At 35.7% G+C, this 21,989-nt stretch overlaps 1 protein-coding gene across 2 annotated transcripts in view; it reads right to left on the minus strand.

The window, feature by feature from the left end:
- LOC142233775 (proton-coupled amino acid transporter-like protein acs) overlaps positions 1-20,810 on the minus strand; it is an 85,282-nt gene extending 64,472 nt beyond the window's left edge. The window contains exon 1 of one of the 2 annotated variants that reach the window (XM_075304808.1): positions 20,497-20,810. The gene's annotated coding sequence lies outside the window, so the exon portion shown is untranslated. The other variant, XM_075304807.1, reaches the window with a different exon arrangement.
- Positions 20,811-21,989: the final 1,179 nt, after the last annotated feature.

The raw sequence follows: 21,989 nt of genomic DNA on the forward strand, positions 1-21,989 counted from the left end.
AGATTTGACCTCCGGAGCCTCTTAGAGGAGCAAAAGTCATCCGATCCGATTGAAATTTGGTCCGTGGTGTTAGTATATTGTCTCTAACAACCATGCCAAAATTGGTCCACATCGGTCCATAATTATATATAGCCCCCATATAAATCGATCCCCAGATTTTCGGTCTATAGTTATATATAGGCGGTCCCCAATCACACAAAAATTGGTCCTTATCGGTTCATAATCATGGTTGCCACTCGAGCCAAAAATAATCTACCAAAATTTTATTTTTATAGAAAACATTGTCAAAATGTTATTTCTATAGAAAATTTTGTCAAAATTTTATTTCTATAAAAAATTTTGTCAAAATTTTATTTCTATATAACATTTTGTCAAAATTTTATTTCTATAGAAAATTTTGTCAGAATTTTATTTCTATAGAAAATTTTGTCAGAATTTTATTTCTATAGTCAATTTTATCTAAATTCAGTTAGGCATGAGCATTATAATATCTCGCTGAAGATGATCACCGATGGTGTATCGAAATATCCAAGAACAGCAATATTTCAATAAAAAGTAGTGAAAAACATTAACACCAGCATTTTTCATTAGTCCATGACCTCGAGCCAAATAAATAATCCCAAAAATGCAAATGTTATTTCTATAGAATTTGTTTTCCAAATTTTACTTCTATAGAAAATGTTGTCAAAATTTTATTTCTATAGAAACTTTAAACTTAATTATATACGTATTTAATAGGCCTTTTTTAGTTTAATATATACCACGTATGGACTATGTGGTATATATTACGGTGCTAGGAAGTTTTAAGATACCTTGCCATCGGCAAGTGTTACCGCAACCCAAGTAATGCGATTGTGGATAACAGTCTTCAGTAGAAGTTTCTACGCAATGCATGGTGGAGGGTACATAAGCTTCGGCCTGACCGAACTTACGGCCGTATATTCTCCACCGTATTCTCCAGATCTGGCCCCCAGCGACTTTTTCTTGTTCTCAGACCTCAAAAGGATGCTCGCAGGGAAAAAATTTGGCTTTAATGAAGAGGTGATCGCCGAAACTGAGGCCTATCTTGAGGCAAAACCGAAGGAGTACTACCAAAATGGTATTAAAAAATTGGAAGGTCGTTATAATCGTTGTATCGCTCTTGAAGGGAACTATGTTGAATAATAAAAACGAATTTTGACAAAAAAAATGTGTTTTTCTTTGTTAGACCGGGGACTTATCAGCCAACCTGTTAAAGACATGCAAGCGTTGACATCACGAAAATAGTTTTTCAGTGTAGAAATAAAAGTTTTATAAAATTTTCTATAGAAATAAAATTTTTACAAAATTTTCTATAGAAATAAAATTTTGACAAAATTTTCTATAGAAATAAAATTTTGACAAAATTTTCTATAGAAATAAAATTTTGACAAAATTTTCTATAGAAATAAAATTTTCTATAGAAATAAAATTAAAAAAAAAATCTATAGAAACAAAATTTTGACAAAATTTTCCATAGAAATAAAAGTTTGAAAAAAATTTCTATAGAAATAAAATTTGGACAAAATTTTCTATAGAAATAAAATATTGACAAAATTTTCTATAGAATCGAATGAGGACAAAATGTTTTTTGGTTCTAAAACAACTTGAGAGACATGTATTGTTATCGATATCTTGGATATGTGCATTCATTTTGACTACACGCCTGTTACGTTAATAAGGCTCCTGGCACAATTTGATATGCTTATGTTAAGTCTAAATGCTATTGATTCGGAGAAACGAAAATAAAGTAGAGAAAGGAAAATGCACATTTGTGTAAGTAGAACGCTTCCAACAGTTGGTAGAATTCCACCAAAAGTGGTAATTTTTTACTGTTTCGTAGGTTGGTAGAATTCTTGATGTTTTGGTAGATTTTGTAAAAGGTATTTTACAAATTTTCTATAGAAATAAAGTTTTCTGACAAAATAAATATAAAAATAAAAGTTTGAAAAAAGTTACTAAAGAAAATAAATTTAATTTCTATAGAAATAAAATTTTGACAAAATCGTCTATAGAAATGAAATTAAAAAAAAAATTCCATAGAAATAAAATTTGGACAACATTTTCTATAGAAATAGCGTTTCAACAAAATTGTCTATAGAAATAAAATTTGATACATTTTTTTATAGAAATAAAATTTTGACACAATTTTCTATAGAAAAAAATTTTAAAAATTTTCTATAGAAATAAAATTTTGACAAACTTTTCTATAGAAATAAAATTTTGACAAACTTTTCTATAGAAATGAAATTTTTACAAAATTTTCTATAGAAATAAAATTTTTACAAAATTTTCTATAGAAATAAAATTTTGACAAAATTTTCTATATAAGTAAAATGTTGACAAAATCGTCTACAGAAAAAATAAAATTGTCACAAGAAAATATAAACCTAACAGAGAACAGTAATTCATTTGAATTCAAAAATAATTTGGTAGAAAAAATCCCCTATAAAAATGTGATTATTTTATTGTTCTTTTCATATCTAGCGTAGACTGTCTCGTAGACATTTTTGTGGTATATATTTTTTTTTTTTTTAAACAATCATGCCATAAACGTTTTTGCCGATTGATATTAAACAAGAATTTGGAATTTCAATTGGACAAAAAATTGAAACCTGTTTCATGGATAACACTTTTGTTTTTAATAATTGTAATTTTATAGACGCGCCTGTCATTTAACAGATATTTATTTGGTTGTAGGTCTGTTTTCTATTCATTTTGAACGACGAGCCAACTTATGAATAATTTGCTTATATTTATTTTTCTACATACAAATATAAGTTAATTTATTTTGATGAAAAATCTCATCAACAAACCGCGCTGTAGACATACGGAACGAAAAAACATTTTCATTAGCACCGTCATCATCTGTATCATTGTCATAATATCATTTCATCCCATATTCACCGAATGATCTAAAAGATTGCACTTAATTAAATATGTGACATTGTACGGTGGAATAATATACAAAACAACAACAACGCAAGTGTATACCGCCGTACGTAAGCTTGGAGGTGGACATAATTATATCCCAGCAAAACAAGAAAATTAAAAAAAAATGGTTTGAACTTTTGATTCGAAAGTAGTGGATTATCTCCAATAGATTTTACATGGGCTTGTCATAAGACGGAAGTACTCCATTTTCGGATCATTTGCTTTGCTGAAAGTATGCTTTAGGTTAGGTTAGGTACAATGGCGGCCCGATATTTATGCTCACTTAGACTATTAAGTTCATTGTGACATCATAGTAGTGAACTTCTCTCCTATCATTGAGTGCTTGCCGATTCTACGCTTATCTCAATTACAATGAACCTCCTTTTTATACCCGAGTCCGAAACGACGTTTCACATTGCGGTGAAACCACTTAGAGAAGCTTTGAAACACTAAGAAATGTCATCAGCATTACTGGTCTTTGGGGTTATATGAGTGTAAATCGGACGAAATGTATATATGGGAGCTATATCTACATCTGAAACGATTTCTTCCAAACTCAATAGGGTTATATTCTGAGCCAACAGAGAAGTTCACCAATGTGGTATCACAACGGACTGAATAGTCTATCTCGTCTCCTTCTGGGTGTTGCAAACATATACACTAACTTAACATATTTCATAAATATCAGACTTCAAACATTGACTTATAATTAAGAAACTAACATACAGGTTAGAAGACAATGTTAAGAAATAAAACTATATATTGTCATCGGCAACTGCTACCACACCCAGAGGAGGAATATGATAACCTCAAACATGTTTTAAGAGCAAAATGATATTTTTGGGTGGTGACCATGTAACATGGTTTTCGCAACCATGTTATTTTCTCATGTATCTTATTTCGGCAAGCAGGTTATATTTAACGAGAAAATAACATTTTAGTGACAAACATGTTACATGGTCACCATACAAAAATAACATTTTGCTCTTGAAACAGGTTTGACGTGATCATATTCCTTCTCTGCGTGCACAATTGTGGAATTGTGTATTCGATTGTGTATGAAAGTCTTTAACGGAACTTTGTGCGGTTGTATATACTTGTTTAATGTTATATAAAAACAAGTAAGGAAAGTCTAAAGTCGGGCGGGCCGACTATATTATACCCTGCACCACTTTGTAGATCTAAATTTTCGATACCATATCACATCCGTCAAATGTGTTGTGGGCTATATATAAAGGTTTGTCCCAAATACATACATTTAAATATCACTCGATCTGGACAGAATTTGGTAGACTTCTACAAAATCTATAGACTCTAAATTTAAGTCGGCTAATGCACTAGGGTGGAACACAATTTTAGTAAAAAAATATGCACTAACTTATAATACCCTGTTCCACAGTGTGGCGCAGGGTATAAATATGGGAAACATTTAAATATGAAGCAATTTTAAGGAAACTTCGCAAAAGTTTATTTATGATTTATTGCTCGATATATATTTGTTAGAAATTTAGGAAAATTAGAGTCATTTTTACAACTTTTCGACTAAGCAGTGGCGATTTTTCAAGGAAAATGTTGGTATTTTGAACATTTTTGTCGAAATCAGAAAAACATATATATGGGAGCTATATCTAAATCTGAACCGATTTCAACCAAATTTGGCACGCATAGCAACAATGCTAATTCTACTCTCTGTGCAAAATTTCAACTAAATCGGAGTTAAAAATTGGCCTCTGTGGTCACATGAGTGTAAATCGGGCGAAAGCTATATATGGGAGATATATCTAAATCTGAACAGATTTCAACCAAATTTGGCACGCATAGCAACAATGCTAATTCTACTCTCTGTGCAAAATTTCAACTAAATCGGAGTTAAAAATTGGCCTCTGTGGTCACATGAGTGTAAATCGGGCGAAAGCTATATATGGGAGATATATCTAAATCTGAACCGATTTCAACCAAATTTGGCACGCATAGCTACAAAGCTAATTCTATCCCCTGTGCAAAATTTCAACTAAATCGGAGCAAAAAATTGGCCTCTGTGGGCATATGAGTGTAAATCGGGCGAAGGCTATATATGGGAGATATATCTAAATCTGAACCGATTTCAACCAAATTTGGCACACATAAAGGGTGATACGGTCAAAATTTGGTCAAGGGAAAACTCGTGTAAATCGGTGAAATCGTTTATTTAAAAAATCAAATTAAATTTCTTTTTATACCCTCCACCATAGGATGGGGGGTATATTAACTTTGTCATTCCGTTTGTAACACATCGAAATATTGCTCCAAGACCCCATAAAGTATATATATTCTGGGTCGTGGTGAAATTCTGAGTCGATCTGAGCATGTCCGTCCGTCCGTCCGTCCGTCTGTTGAAATCACGCTAACTTCCGAACGAAACAAGCTATCGACTTGAAACTTGGCACAAGTAGTTGTTATTGATGTAGGTCGGATGGTATTGCAAATGGGCGATATCGGTCCACTTTTACGTATAGCCCCCATATAAACGCACCCCCAAATTTGGCTTGCGAGGCCTCTAAGAGAAGCAAATTTCATCCGATCCGGCTGAAATTTGGTACATTGTGTTAGTATATGGTCTCTAACAACCATGCCAAAATTGGTCCATATCGGTCCATAATTATATATAGCCCCCATATAAACCGATCCCCCGATTTGGCTTGCGGAGCCTCTAAGAGAAGCAAATTTCATCCGATCCGGCTGAAATTTGGTACATGGTGTTAGTATATGGTCTCTAACAACCATGCGAAAATTGGTTCATATCGGTCCATAATTATATATAGCCCCCATATAAACCGATCCCCCGATTTGGCTTGCAGAGCCTCTAAGAGAAACAATTTTCATCCGATCCGGCTGAAATTTGGCACATTGTGTTAGTATATGGTCTCTAACAACCATGCCAAAATTGGTCCATATCGGTCCATAATTATATATAGCCCCCATATAATCCGATCCCCCGATTTGGCTTGCGGAGCCTCTAAGAGAAGCAAATTTCATCCGATCCGGCTGAAATTTGGTACATGGTGTTAGTATATGGTCTCTAACAATCATGCAAAAATTGGTCCACATCGGTCCATAATTATATATAGCCCCCATATAAACCGATCGCCCGATTTGGCTTGTGGAGCCTCTAAGAGAAGCAAATTTCATCCGATCCGGCTGAAATTTGGTACATGGTGTTAGTATATGGTCTCTAACAACCATGCAAAAATTGGTTCACATCGGTCCATAATTATATATAGCCCCGATCCCCCGATTTGGCTTGCGGAGCCTCTAAGAGAAGCAAATTTCATCCGATCCGGCTGAAATTTGGTATATGGTGTTAGTATATGGTCTCTAATAACCATGCACAAATTGGTCCACATCGGTGCATAATTATATATAGCCCCCATATAAACCGACCACCAGATTTGACTTCCGGAGCCCATTTGGAAGAGTAAAATTCATCCGATTCGGTTGAAATTTGGTACGCGATGTTAGTGTATGGTATCCAACAACCATGCAGGAATTGGTTCATATCAGTCCATAATTATATATAACACCCATATAAACCGATCCCCAGATTTGGCTTCCGGTGCCTTTTGGAGAAGCAAAATTCATCCGATCTGGTGGAAATTTGGCACGTGATGGTAGTATACAATATTTAACAACAGTGCCAAAAGTGGTCCATATCAGTCCATAATCATATATAGCCCCCATATAAACCGATCCCGAGATTTGGCCTCTTGGTACGTTTAGAAGAAGTTTCTACGCAATCCATGGTGGAGGGTACATAAGCTTCGGCCTGGCCGAACTTACGGCCGTATATACTTGTTCAAGTTCAATTAGTATAAAATTCAGGAAAAATATTCAGTTAGGCTTTCGCTTTTCCAAATACGACTTGCCGGGGCTCACGCTTGTCACCTGCCATCAGATTTTGTACAGCCACCTTGTCCACCTTCTTCGCCGCAGAAAGCCAGTTTGCCTTGAACTGCTGCTCGTCCTTAGCAGTTTTTTTGGTCTTCTTGAGGTTCCGCTTGACAATAGCCCAGTATTTCTCAATTGGGCGGAGGTCTGGCGTGTTGGGAGGGTTCTTGTCCTTGGGAACCACATGCACGTTGTTGGCGGCGTACCAATCCATGGCCTTTTTACAGTAATGGCAAGATTGCAAATGCGGCCAAAACAGTACGGAACAACCGTGTTTCTTCAGGAAAGGCAGCAGACGTTTATTCAAACACTCTTTCACGTAAATTTCTTGGTTGACAGTCCCGGAAGCTATGAAAATGCTGCTTTTCAAGCCACAGGTACAGATGGCTTGCCAAACCAGATATTTCTTTGCGAACTTTGAGAGTTTTATGTGCTTGAAAATATCTGCTACCTTTCCCCTTCCTTTTGCCGTATAAAACTCCTGTCCCGGAAGCTGCTTGTAGTCGGCTTTGACGTAGGTTTCGTCGTCCATTACCACGCAGTCAAACTTCGTCAGCATCGTCGTGTACAGCCTCCGGGATCGCGCTTTGGCCGTCGTATTTTGTTTATCATCGCGATTTGGAGTCACTACCTTCTTGTAAGTCGATAGTCCAGCTCGTTTTTTGTCTCGATGCACGGTTGTAGATGATACACCCAGCTTATTTGCGGCATCTCGGAGAGAGAGGTTAGGGTTTCGCTTGACACTACCGGCAACTTTGTCGTCTCAGCGGCTTCCGGTTTTCGATTTCCCCCCGATCCAGACTTCCTGGCTGTCGACAAACGTTCCCCAAACACTTTAATTACATTTGTAACGGTTGATTTGGCAACTTTTAGATTTAGATTTTAGATTTTGCCAGCTTTGCGTGCGAATAGCTCGGATTTTCGCGATGCGCGAGCAAAATTTTGATACGCTACTCTTCTTGCTTGGACGGCATTTTGACAACTGAAGAGTGAATTCCAAAATCAAAATAGGAGCAACATTCTACACGCACACACACCTTCAAAATGAGGGGTGTTCAGGTTTTTTAAATGCAAAATTGAAAGAAATACGTTAAGTTTATATTGACCAAATTTTGATCGTATCACCCTTTAGCTACAATGCTAATTCTACTCCTTGTGCAAAAATTTCAACTAAATCGGAGTTAAAACTCCCTGTGAAAAATTTCAACTAAATCGGAGTTAAAAATTGGCCTCTGTGGTCATATGAGTGTAAATCGGGCGAAAGCTATATGGGAGCTATATCTAAATCTGAACCGATTTGGCTAATATTATGCAAGACTCATAAAATATTCGGATGTACGGAATTTGAGGACTAAAACTGCGAGCTGTACTTTGCACACAAAAATACACCAACAGACAGACGGACAGACACACGGACATCGCTAAATCGACTTAGAATTTAATTCTAAGCCGATCCGTATACTAAAAGGTTGGTCTATGATTACTCCTTCTTGGCGTTACACACAAATGCACAAACTTATTATACCCTCTACCACAGTAGTGGTGAAGGGTATAAAAATGGAAAGTCGTAAATGGATTGTCAAATTCGGGCCTCCCCTGAGGCCTTCCTACGCCCATGACTTTATGGGATACTTAGAGGGAAGTGATCAGGTAAATATAGGGTGTAACTTTTTTTTTCAATATATCGTCGAAGGGGGCATTTTATCTAATGGCGTTTTCGTTTCGCAAAAAAAAGTTGCCTTGGTGTTTCACTACTTTTTCCCTCATTGTATTTTCGCCCAAATGATAGTGCCATTTCAAAGTTATTTTTAACTCATAATATTTTTAGGAATACAGGACCCAAAAGCTTTGACAGTGTCCTTCATATTTTGCAATCAATTTCGAGAATGTTGCACCTTTTTCCCCAATCGAAATTGCCATAACTAATGCACTAATTTACAATATATAAGACAATATTAAGATTGTCTCAATCTTACGATAGGTCACTTGACGATCTTGCAATATCCGTTAGCGAATAGCATCAATGGTTTCGGGAACAACTACTTATTTTGGATGACCTTCATGAACTTCCTCTCGGACTGAATGCAACATACCATCGTTAAACACTGGTCCTTGACGGATCTTCATCGCCAAAAATTGAATTAAGATCAATTCCATTTTTGGGCGAGATGAATCTTTTAAGCTGCTCTAAATAACACTAGTAGTTCTCACATGTCGAAACGTTCCAAGTACGTATAACCTCAAAAATGTCAAGCTTTATGATAGAGCTCTAAGTTGGCAGATTGCAATACTAGGGATGCCCAATCCCGAAGTATAAAAGGCAACCTTCCTACTTGTGCGTGGTGTCTTTTCTATTTGTTCTTTTTATACCCTGCGCCACACTGTGGAACAGGGTATTATAAGTTAGTACATAGTTCGGACTCGTCTATAAAAAGGAGGTCCCTTGTCATTTAGCTTAACATTGAATCGGGCAGCACTCAGTGATAAGAGAGAAGTTCATCACTGTGGTATCACAAAGGAATGAATAGTCTAAGTGAGCCTGATACATCAGGCTGCCAATATATATAACCTAACAATTGCCAGGCAAAAAATCGTCTTCTGTGCTAAGCAAAAATCGCAGTTTTATATTAACCCCCATATTCATAAAAGTAAACGTAAACTTTAAACCTACTATTACCATACAAATTTCTTCCATAAACTGTCGGTAAAATATTATGAATATGGACATAAATATATAATTTTTGTGTGATAGCTTTCAACGTAGTTCGATGTGATTGTACATAATCCGTGGTGGTGGGTATAAAAGATTCGACCCGGACGATCGAAAATATTCGATGTGCATGCCAATTAGTTGAAATGTGATATTAGTTTTCAAAAAAGCGTATTATCCAGATGAAAATCGCGATTAAAATTGATTTATGTCACACAATCGTAAATATAGAATTTATTTCATTTTTATGTGTTCAAGTTAGAAAACGTAAGCGATTAAGAAAAAGCCTGGATCGTTAAATAAATAAAAAAAAAACAAACAAGTATATACAGCAGCAAGTTCGGCCAGGCCGAATCTTAAATACCCACCCTCATGAATCAAATATTATAGTTTCCTGTGAAATTTTCGGGGGGATTGTAATGACAAGCAGATCAGTTCAACCAGTACACTTCCCGAAGATAAATTCAAAGATTTTACCTATGAAGACTAGATCAGATTCTGGATTTATAAGAACCATATTTTTTTAAGTTTTAGAGGAATCATAAACATCGTTTGCAATGTGTAAGAAAACGATGAAATAACGCCTTGATTTTAAATCTAACATCTGTAGATTTTTACCTCCATTATTTAAATGATTACCAGAAGTAAAATCTGGAAATTATAATTCAGTTTCAAGCATTTTTCAATATCGGTGCACATGGACCGATATTCACCATTTTCGGCACACTTCCTTGTGTTCCTAAAATACCTCTAGATTTCCAATTTCAGGCAAATTGGATATAAATTACGGTTTCCAAGAAGTAAAATCGGGACACCGGTCTATATGGGGGATATACCAAAACATGGACCAATACACGCCATTTTAAACACACGTATTTGTGGTCTTACAAGACATCTAGATCTCCAATTTCTGGCAAATATTATAAAAACTACGGTTTCTATAAGCCCGAGAAATAAAATCTGGAGATCGGTCTATATGGGGGCTATATCAAAACATGGACCGAGACTCACCATTTTCGGCACACCTCCTTGTGGTCCTAAAATACCCTTAGATTTCCACTTTCAGGCAAATTGGATAGAAACTAAGGTATCTGTAAGCCCAAGAAGATCGGTCTGGAGATCGATCTATATGGAGGCTATATCAAAACATGGACGGACACTCAACATTTTCGGCACACCTCCTTGTGGTACTAAAATATCTTTAGATTTTCAATTTCAGGCAAATTGGATAGAAACTACGGTATCTATAAGCCCAAGAAGTAAAATCTGGAGATCGGTCTATAAGGAGGCTATATCGAAACATGGACCGATACTCAGCATTTTTGGCACACCCCCTTGTGGTCCTAAAGTACCTTTAGATTTTCAATTTCAGGCAAATTGGATATACTCTACGGTTTTTATAAGCCCAAGACCCCAAATCGGAAGGTCGGTTTATATGGGGACTATGTTATATCAAAATCTGGACCGATATAGCCCATCTTCGAACTTGACCTGCCTGCAGATAAAAGACGAGTTTGTGCGAAATTTCAGCACGATTGCTTCATTATTGAAGACTGTAGCGTGATTACAACAGACAGCCAGGCAGACAGCCATACAGACAGACAGACGAACGGACAGACGGTCATGGCTCCCTGATCAAGAATATATATATTTTATATAGTCGGAAATCGATATTTCGATGTGTTACAAACGGAATGGCAAACTTATTATACCCCCGTCACCATTCTATAGTGGTGGGTATACAAAAATTCTGATAGAAATTTGGTTTTTCTAATTTTCTTCATCTAACTTCTAAAGCAATGCAAAGCATCCAAAAATGGAGTACTTCCGTCCTATGACAAGCCCATGTAAAATTCTTTGCAGATAACCCAAGCTTGGACTACTTACGGATCACAAATGGGGGATCCAAACTACTTTTTTTGGAATCTCTGTTTTTTGCTGGCTGGGCATGTTGTGGTACACAACCATCTGTTTGCAAGTTGTTTTCCAAAACATCAGGAAAACCAACCGCCGAAGACGGATCACTCTTCACCAGCAAGGCTGCCAATAAAATTTCATGAAAAATCGTCACTTTTTTCGATAAAAATCGTCATAATCGCACTTGCATTTTAAAAATCGTCAAAAAATCGGCAAATAAATAATATTAAAATTAAACATATTTTTTGGGTAAACACAAAACAAAAGTATTTACTTGATATACAAAACACAAAATTAAAATAACATTACCATAAAAATCATTTTCTTAAACAAAAATATTTCGTAATTTTTGTATAAAAAATAAAATTTTCTAAAATATTGTTATTAATTGAGTAACACTTTTATTTAAAAATTATATATTTTGAAACTAAATAAAAAGTCCCGCGGTTTTTTCTGGTGTTTCCGATAGATATGTCTATATGTACCCAGCAAAAAAAAGCGTCGCCAAAAAAGCAGTGAAAATGTTCTTTTTGGATCCGGAAGTGGTGCAAATTTGAAGATGAATTTAACATTCGTTTGTCATACGACGGATGTTCACCATTTCAACAGCCGTTGCACTGAATTTTGATCACTTCTTAAGGTGTGAAGCGAATTCAATGTTTTAGATGTGAATTAAGAAATTTTGTGATATTTTGACGAATAAATAATTTTTAAAATTTTTATGATTTTTAATACATTATAACGCTTGTCCGGAACGTTTGACATATTTTTAATATTTGCATAAAATCACAATTTTTCTAAAAAGGATTTAGCATCTTTTTCGGCAAAATTTAATTAATTTGCACTAATTTATTAATTCTTAATCTGTTTTTAACCTGTTTGAAACAATAAAATTTTAAATTTCACGCTAAAAATATGAAAAAAGCGAGTTATAAAAAAATTGACTCAAATAAACTTCCTCTGCAGTTCAAATAAAGAACATCTTAGGGAGTACATTTTTGGAAGTGCTTTTAAAGTTGTGGCTGTAGAAGAACTTCCAAATTTTTTTGCTGGGTAGTTATTTTTTATACTGTACTAGAATTTTATCATAATTAGTAAAACTTTCTATTGCACATTCTGAGTAATAGGTTGGCTGATAAGTCCCCGGTCTGACACATAGATAGCGTCGCTAGTATTAAATGCACTGAAAAAAATATTGTCGTGAGGTCAAAGTTTTCATGTCTTTAAAATACGAATGCAAATTTTGCTTAGCATAGAAGACATATTTCTCTAATGGAAATTTTTTCCTTGTCCAAAAGTCGACAAACTTTTCAATGAAGTCGTATTGTCCTTATAATTGAGTGATTTCACTTACAAATGGGTATCATAACATGAAAGAAAAAATGTTTGGGCTAAGGTTAATTTGACTTTAATAATTCAAAAAAAAATCTTTAAATTTAATGAAATTGCCATTAAATTTGTTGCCTTTTTGCATCTTGACTACAAAGCAAAAAATTGTTCTAATATAGGACATGTTTTTCAACACTTTATTTTAAAGACGTTTTTTACTTGAAACATAGCATAATTTTTATTGGAAGTCGAGCCTTAATTTGGAAAATAAAGCTGTCGTTAACTCGTTTTTAAAGGACTTTGATAGCATATGAAGAAAAAAGGCTGAAAAAGCGAAAAATTAAAATTTGCTTCCTAGAAGCAAGTACACAAAACCCAAATTTAAAAGAGAATTGTGTCTTAAAAGTATCCTTACTTGAATTCTCCGCTTCTTTGGCGCGGAATCAATACCAACATTTTTAAAGTAAAGACAAAATCTTTGGAACCGGACATGCTTTTTTTTCAGTGTGTATATTATTTTTATATAGTACCAACCTTCAGATGATTCGTGCCAAAATTTGACGTCTGTAAGTCAATTAGTTTGTGAGATAAAGCGTCTTTTGTGAAGCAGCTTTTGTTATTGTGAAAAAAAAATGGAAAAAAGGAATTTCGTGTTTTGATAAAATACTGTTTTGTGAAGGGAAAAATACGGTGGAAGCAAAAACTTGGCTTGATAATGAGTTTCCGGACTCTGCCCCAGGGAAATCAACAATAATTGATTGGTATGCAAAATTCAAGCGTGGTGAAATGAGCACGGAGGACGGTGAACGCAGTGGACGCCCGAAAGAGGTGGTTACCGAAGAAAACATCAAAAAATCCACAAAATTATTTTGAATGACCGTAAAATGAAGTTGATCGAGATAGTAGAGGCCTTAAAGATATCAAAAGAACGTGTTGGTCATATCATTCATCAATATTTGGATATGCGGAAGCTCTGTGCAAAATGGGTGCCGCGCGAGCTCACATTTGACCAAAAACAACAACGTGTTGATGATTCTGAGCGGTGTTTGCAGCTGTTAACTCGTAATACATCCGTGTTTTTCCATCGATATGTGACAATGGATGAAACATGGCTCCATCACTACACTCCTGAGTCCAATCGACAGTCGGCTGAGTGGACAGCGACCGGTGAACGGTCTCCGAAGCGTGGAAAGATTCAAAATTCGCTGGCAAAGTAATGACCTCTGTTTTTTGGAATGCGCATGGAATAATTTTTAACGATTATCTTGAGAAGGGAAAAACCATCAACAGTGACTATTATATGGCGTTATTGGAGCATTTGAAGGTCGAAATCGCGGCAAAACGGCCCCATAGAAAGAAGAAAAAAGTGTTGTTCCACCAAGACAACGCACCGTGCCACAAGTCATTGAGAACGATGGCAAAAATTCATGAATTGGGCTTCGAATTGCTTCCCCACCTTTTTTCTTGTTCTCAGACCTCAAAAGGATGCTCGCAGGGGAAAAAATTTGGCTGCAATGAAGAGGTGATCGCCGAAACTGAGGCCTATTTTGAGGCAAAACCGAAGGAGTACTACCAAAATGGTATCAAAAAATTGGAAGATCGTTATAATCGTTCTATCGATCTTGAAGGAATTATGTTGAATATTAGAAACAAATTTTGGCAACAAAAAAATGTGTTTTTCTTTGTTAGACCGGGGACTTATCAGCCAACCTGTTATTAAAACAACTTGAGTTATTTCATTTTAGCTTATTTTTTGAACAGAATATTCCATCCAATGAATTGCCTAATAGCATCTAATTTTAGTTTTTTGCTTAAAAATTTCTACGTTTGCTGTGGAGTTTGGCAGAATCATGATTATTTGTACGAATTTTGACAAAACTCGAAGAGCCAAAGTACTCCACGTTTTGTTTCCGATTTTTTTTTCCCAAAATTTTTCAAATTTATTTTAATATTTTCAAAAGTTTCTTCAAAATGTAAAAATTTTAACTCCGTAAACTATGTGTCTAGAGAACGTAGTTAATATCGTTAAAATCGGAAAAAATCGGAATTGTCCATTTTTTGAGTAAAAAATCGTCAAAATGCCGATAAATCGGCTGCCCTGTTCACCAGGACAATGCGAGCTCTTACGTATCGGCTCAAACAACTGGATTTGATGGATCATCCGACGTATAGTCCTGACTTGGCACTGAATGACTTCTTTTTATTACCGTACGTAAAAAACAAGTAAGGAAAGTCTAAAGTCGGGCGGGGCCGACTATGTTATACCCTGCACCACTTTGTAGATCTAAATTTTCGATACCACATCATATCCGTCAAATGTGTTGGGGTCTATATCAGAGAATGAAGCCGACCCATTTTTGTCGGCGGCGGCGGACACTAAATTTTTGCCTCCGGCGGCGGCGGCTTGACGGCTGAGCCAATATAATTTTGTTCACTCGGCGGCGGACAATTATCCATTATAAAATCAATTTGAAGATAATCGAATGGTAATGAGATTAGTTGTACAACCTATCTTACAAACAAATTTACTTTTCGTTCAAATTTTCTGAGCTAAATTTTTGCTAAATTATTATAGCAGCTTAAATATGATTGGTTGTGTTCAAAATTTTGGGAAAAATACGACAATTATATACAAATTTTTCTGATTTAAATCGGCGCGACTCGGCGGCTTCATTCTCTGGTCTATATATAGAGGACTGTCCCAAATAAAGGGTGATTTGTTAAGAGCTTGATAACTTTTTTTTTTAAAAAACTCATAAAATTTGCAAAATCTCATCGGTTCTTTATTTGAAACGTTAGATTGGTCCATGACATTTACTTTTTGAAGATAATTTCATTTAAATGTTGACCGCGGCTGCGTCTTAGGTGGTCCATTCGGAAAGTCCAATTTTGGTCAACTTTTTCGAGCATTTCGGCCGGAATAGCCCGAATTTCTTCGGAAATGTTGTCTTCCAAAGCTGGAATAGTTGCTGGCTTATTTCTGTAGACTTTAGACTTGACGTAGCCCCACAAAAAATAGTCTAAAGGCGTCAAATCGCATGATCTTGGTGGCCAACTTACCGGTCCATTTCTTGAGATGAATTGTTCTCCGAAGTTTTCCCTCAAAATGGCCATAGAATCGCGAGCTGTGTGGCATGTAGCGCCATCTTGTTGAAACCACATGTCAACCAAGTTCAGTTCTTCCATTTTTGGCAACAAAAAGTTTGTTAGCATCGAACGATAGCGATCGCCATTCACCGTAACGTTGCGTCCAACAGCATCTTTGAAAAAATACGGTCCAATGATTCCATCAGCGTACAAACCACACCAAACAGTGCATTTTTCGGGATGCATGGGCAGTTCTTGAACGGCTTCTGGTTGCTCTTCACTCCAAATGCGGCAATTTTGCTTATTTACGTAGCCATTCAACCAGAAATGAGCCTCATCGCTGAACAAAATTTGTCGATAAAAAAGCGGATTTTCTGCCAACTTTTCTAGGGCCCATTCACTGAAAATTCGACGTTGTGGCAGATCGTTCGTCTATTCATGATGAAATGTCAAAGCATACTGAGCATCTTTCTCTTTGACACCATGTCTGAAATCCCACGTGATCTGTCAAATACTAATGCATGAAAATCCTAACCTCAAAAGAATCACCCTTTACATACATTTAGATATCACTCGATCTGGACAGAATTTGATAGACTTCTACAAAATCTATAGACTCAAAATTTAAGTCGGCACTAGGGTGGAACACAATGTTAGTAAAAAAACAAGTACATACGGCCGTAAGTTCGGCCAGGCCGAAGCTTATGTACCCTCCATCATGGATTGCGTAGATACTTCATCTAAACACTGCCATCCACAATCGAATTACTTGGGTTGCGGTAACGCTTGCCGATGGCAAGGTATCTTGAAACCTCCTAACACCATCTTCTAAATTGTATGTAAGTCCATACGTGGTATATATTAAATCAAAAAAGATCGATCCAACACGTATATAATTCAGTTTGACAAAGTAGACATAAAATTTTGACAAAATTTTCTACAGGAATAAAATTTTCACAAAATTTTCTATAGAAATAAAATTTTCACAAAATTTTCTATAGAAATAAAAAATTTCACAAAATTTTCTATAGAAAGAAAATTTTGACAAAAATTTCTACAGAAATAAAATTTTAACAAAATTTTCTATAGAAATAAACTTTTGACAAAATTTTCTATAGAAATAAAATCTTGGTAGATGATTTTTGGCTCGAGTGGCAACCATGAATATGAACCGAATAAAATTTGAACAAAATTTTCTATAGAAATAACATTTTGACAAAATTTTCTATAGAAATAAAATTTTGACAATGATGAAAATTTTATTATGAACCGAATAAAATTTTAACAAAATTTTCTCTAGAAATAAAATTTTGACAAAATTTTCTATAGAAATAAAATTTCTATAGAAATAAAATGTTGGTAGATTATTTTTGGCTCTAGTGGCAACCATGATTATGAACCGATATGGACCAATTTTTGTGTGATTGGACCAATTTTGGTATGGTTGTTAGCGACCATATACTAACACCACGTGTCTAATTTGAACCGGATCGGATGAATTTTGCTCCTCCAAGAGGCTCCGGAGGTCAAATCTGGAGAATGTTTCAAATTTCAGCCGGATCGGATGAAATTTTCTTCTCTTTGAGGCTCCGCAAGCCAAATCTGGGGATCGGTTTATATGGGGGCTATATATAATTATGGACCGATCTGAACCAATTTTTGCATGGTCGTTAGAGACCATATACCAACACCATGTACCAAATTTCAGCCGGATCGGATGAAATTTGCTTCTATTTTAGGCTCCGCAAGCCAAATCTGGGGATCGGTTTATATGGGGGCTATATATAATTATGGACCGATGTGGACCAATTTTTGCATGGTTATCAGAGACCATATACCAACACCATATACCAAATTTCAGCCGGATCGGATGAAATATGCTTCTGTTAGAGGCTCCACAAGCCAAATCTGAGGGTCCCTTTATATGGGGGCTATACGTAAAAGTGGACCGATACCGTCCGACCTACATCGATAACAACTACTTGTGCCAAGTTTCAAGTCGATAGCTTGTTTCGTTCGGAAGTTAGCGTGATTTCAACAGACGGACGGAGGGACGGACATGCTTAGATCGACTCAGAATTTCACCACGACCCAGAATATATATACTTTATGGGGTCTTAGAGCAATATTTCGATGTGTTACAAACGGAATGACAAAGTTAATATACCCCCATCCTATGATGGAGGGTATAAAAATATGGAAAACAGTTAAATCTGAAGCAATATTAAGGAAACTTCGCAAAAGTTTATTTATGATTTATCGCTCGATATATATGTATTAGAAATTTAGGGAAATTAGAACCATTTTTACAACTTTTCGACTAAGCATTGGCGATTTAACAAGGAAAATGTTGGTATTTTGACCATTTTTGTCGAAATCAGAAAAACATATATATGGGAGCTATATCTAAATCTGAACCCATGCCAACCAAATTTGGCATGCATGGCTATAATGCTAATTCTACTCCCTGTGCAAAATTTCAACTAAATCGGAGTTAAAAATTGGCCTCTGTGGTCATATGAGTGTAAATCGGGCGAAAGCTATATATGGGAGATATATCCAAATCTGAACCGATTTCAACCAAATTAGGCACGCATAGTTACAATGCTAATATTACTCCCTATGCAAAATTTCAATTAAATCGGAGCAAAAAATTGGCCTCTGTGGTCATATGAATGTAAATCGGCCGAAAGCTATATATTGGAGCTATATCTAAATCTGAACCGATTTCAATAAAATTTGGCACACTTGACTATAGTACTAATTGTTCTTCTTGTGCAAAATTTTAAGTAAATTAGGGTAAAACTCTGGCTTCTGGGGCCATATAAGTCCGTATCGGGCGAAATATATATGGAAGCTATATCTAAATCTGAACCGATTTCTTCCAAAATCAATAGGGATCTATTCTGAGCCAAAACACATACTCGTGCCAAATTTGAAGTCGATTGGACTAAAACTGCGACCTAGACTTTGATTACAAAAATGTGTTCACGGACAGACGGACATCGCTATATCGACTCAAGAGCCCACCCTGAGCATTTTTGCCAAAGACACCATTTGTCTATCTCGTCTCCTTCTGGGTGTTGCAAACATATGCACTAACTTATAATACCCTGTTCCACAGTGTGGCGCAGGGTATAATAAAATGGGAGGTCAACGTTTATCGACACCTGAAGAAGCGGTTGATGTATTCAAATGTCCCAGCAAAAAATACTCAGCAGTAAGAGTTTAGTTGCGCTTTGTGGTATACAAAAAAGTAGGCAGTGCATCCACACTGCATGAATCGGTGGCAATAACGTAAACGAGTAATCAAACTAGTTTATGATCATTCGTTTACGTTATTGTAAGCAATTCATGCAGTATAGATGCATGGAAGGTAGTGCTGTTTTCCTTCATGCCAACAATGCTATACTCAAGATTATATATCACTTCTGAGCAATATATCTATTAAAATGAGAAATTATATCAGCGCTATGTAGAAGCTGCCCTAGATCGGGACATCGCCCACAAAAATCAGCGCTGATTCGGTTGTTTTGTAAGCAGTTGATACTGCATCTCTCCCTTACAATCCTGCTGAAATAGTGCTCCATTTTTTTGCTGGGGTATGTTTTGGAGATACCCCAATCAGAGATGTTTCGACTATTGGTTCACACGCATGCTATAGTGTATAGATCTTAATGGGGAATATTTTGAAAAACAATAGAACGATTTGTTTTTGTTTTCGAATACCCAAATATAAAAGGCAATCCACGTATGTGATTTTTAGTGAATGTTTCTTAGTGGAACGGACCTATTGTAAATTACTATTAATAGGACAGTTGCTTCTTTTTGTCACTTGCAAAATCAACTGAACACATAAACCATTTAAAAACACATGCACACACACACACAATTGTATTTCACAGATAATCCATTACTGTTGAAAGCACATCGTTTGTTATTGTTTTTACTATGGTGTCTTAATATAAGCTTCCGTTTCCGTTGGTGGTGTGTGATCTTGCACATCGAGCGGTAAAGTTCTTGGGCAATGTCGTCAACAAAATATATATGCGGCAATAACAACAATAGAAATAGAAGAAAACATTAATAACTATTTATACAAATTAAATGGTATGTAAATACGTAATTGTTTATATGTTTGTATGTTGAGCAAATATACATATTTGGATATACGAGCATAATACTAACCCCGCTGTGCGTTTTTGTTGCTGATGACAGTAGGTATGGTAGGCTTTGATTGGATTGTTTAGTTGAGATTTCAATGATATATTAATTTAAATACCGCTGGAAGCCTGTTAAATTCCACAATAGATACCTTCCTACGTAGGTATACTATGCTATTACGTAGTGAGGTGCAAATAATGATTGAATTGATTTGAAATCAGCGATGCTGAAATGTTGTTGTTATTATGGATAGCGATTTAATGCTCCAAAAACTATGTAATCAAATAATTAACACTTTGTCAGTAGCAACAAGTGTAAGATACGTAATCAATTCACTAATTTTTTTATTATTTTTAAACAACTATATATTTCTGTTTTAATTTTCTTTGGATTGTATATATTAAGCTTCTTACTGGAAAGATTTCTAGTTTATATTTTTATCAACAAAATATATTTAAAATTTTTCATATCCACATTTGAAACAATGATTTACATATATTAAGCGTGTTTCTTTGTTTTTTTTTTTTTTTTTTTGAAAATTTTGATTAGTGACCCTAAGTTGACTTTTTTTTGTTGAAAATCGAGTTTATTTATTGGCTGACCACAGGTAAAAAGAACTTTTCTTTTCGCGTTGCGATTTCGTTTCTCTTTTGCTCTGATTGCGTTTTGTTTTATTTGAACTAAGTGTACGTATTGGCCGTGCGTTAACGACTAAATCTGTATGCCTACAGTTTGAACAGTTTTAAGCACATACTGAAACTCTTTGGCGAAATATACAATTAAGTGGACGTTACTGCGACGGCCAGTTCATTTCATGACAGGTCGCCGCAATTGGCGATGTTGACGCCAGCGATTACTTACGGTGTTAACTTCAGACCGTAACAACACAGTGATCATTTGGCGATTTGAAAAGCTTAGTGCCATAGAGCGTTTTAAAGCTGCCGCATCATTTTCGAGAGTACGCTGACATTGCACAGTGGTATGGGTTGAAAGACAGATGAATAATTCCATTAAGCATATACTGGTCTATCTTGGTATGATATCAGCCTCCCTACATTTTTCATTACGAAAACCATTGGCTAACAACTTTCCTCAAAAACAAGTACACAATGTCGGTCGTCCATATTAAACTTCCCAGATAAAAAAGCGTTGCAAAAAAAGCAGCAAAAATGTTCTTTCTGGATCCGAAAGTGGTGCAAAATTGGCGCAGAAGCGATGAATTAAACATGGGCTTGTCATAGGAGGGATGTCCACCATTTCAACAATAGTTGCACTGATTTTGAATCACTTCTTAAGGTGTGATCCGAATTCAGTTTTTGGATTCGAATTAAAAAAATTTATGATATTTTGTCAAATAACTAATTATACCCTTCACCACTACTGTGTTATAATAAGTTTGTGCATTTGTATGTAACGCCAAGAAGGAAAAGTCTGAGACCCATCGTTTAGTATACCGATCGTCTTAGAATTAAATTCTGAGTCGATTTAGCGATGTCCGTCCGTCTGTCTGTCTGTCTGTCTGTCTGTCTGTCTGTCTGTCTGTCCGTCTGTCTGTCCGTCTGTCTGTTGATGTATTTTGTGTGCAAAGTACAGCTCGCAGTTTTAGTCCGATGGTCCTAAAATTTGGTATAGGGTCCTGTTTCGGCTCAAAGACGATCCCTATTGATTTTGGAAACAAATCGGTTCAGATTTAGATATAGCTGCCATATATATTTTTCACCGATCTGGTCATAATTGGCGTGTATATCAACCGATCTTCCTCAAATTCCTCAAATTCCGTACATCCGAATATTTTATGAGTCTCGAAAAACTTGCAAAATATCAGCCAAATCGGTTCAGATTTAGATATAGCTCCCATATATAGCTTTCGCCCGATTTACACTCATTTGCCCATAGAGGCCAATTT

Source organism: Haematobia irritans, chromosome 4 (assembly GCF_050003625.1).
Source record: "Haematobia irritans isolate KBUSLIRL chromosome 4, ASM5000362v1, whole genome shotgun sequence".
In the NCBI taxonomy this organism is placed as follows: Eukaryota; Metazoa; Arthropoda; class Insecta; order Diptera; family Muscidae; genus Haematobia; species Haematobia irritans.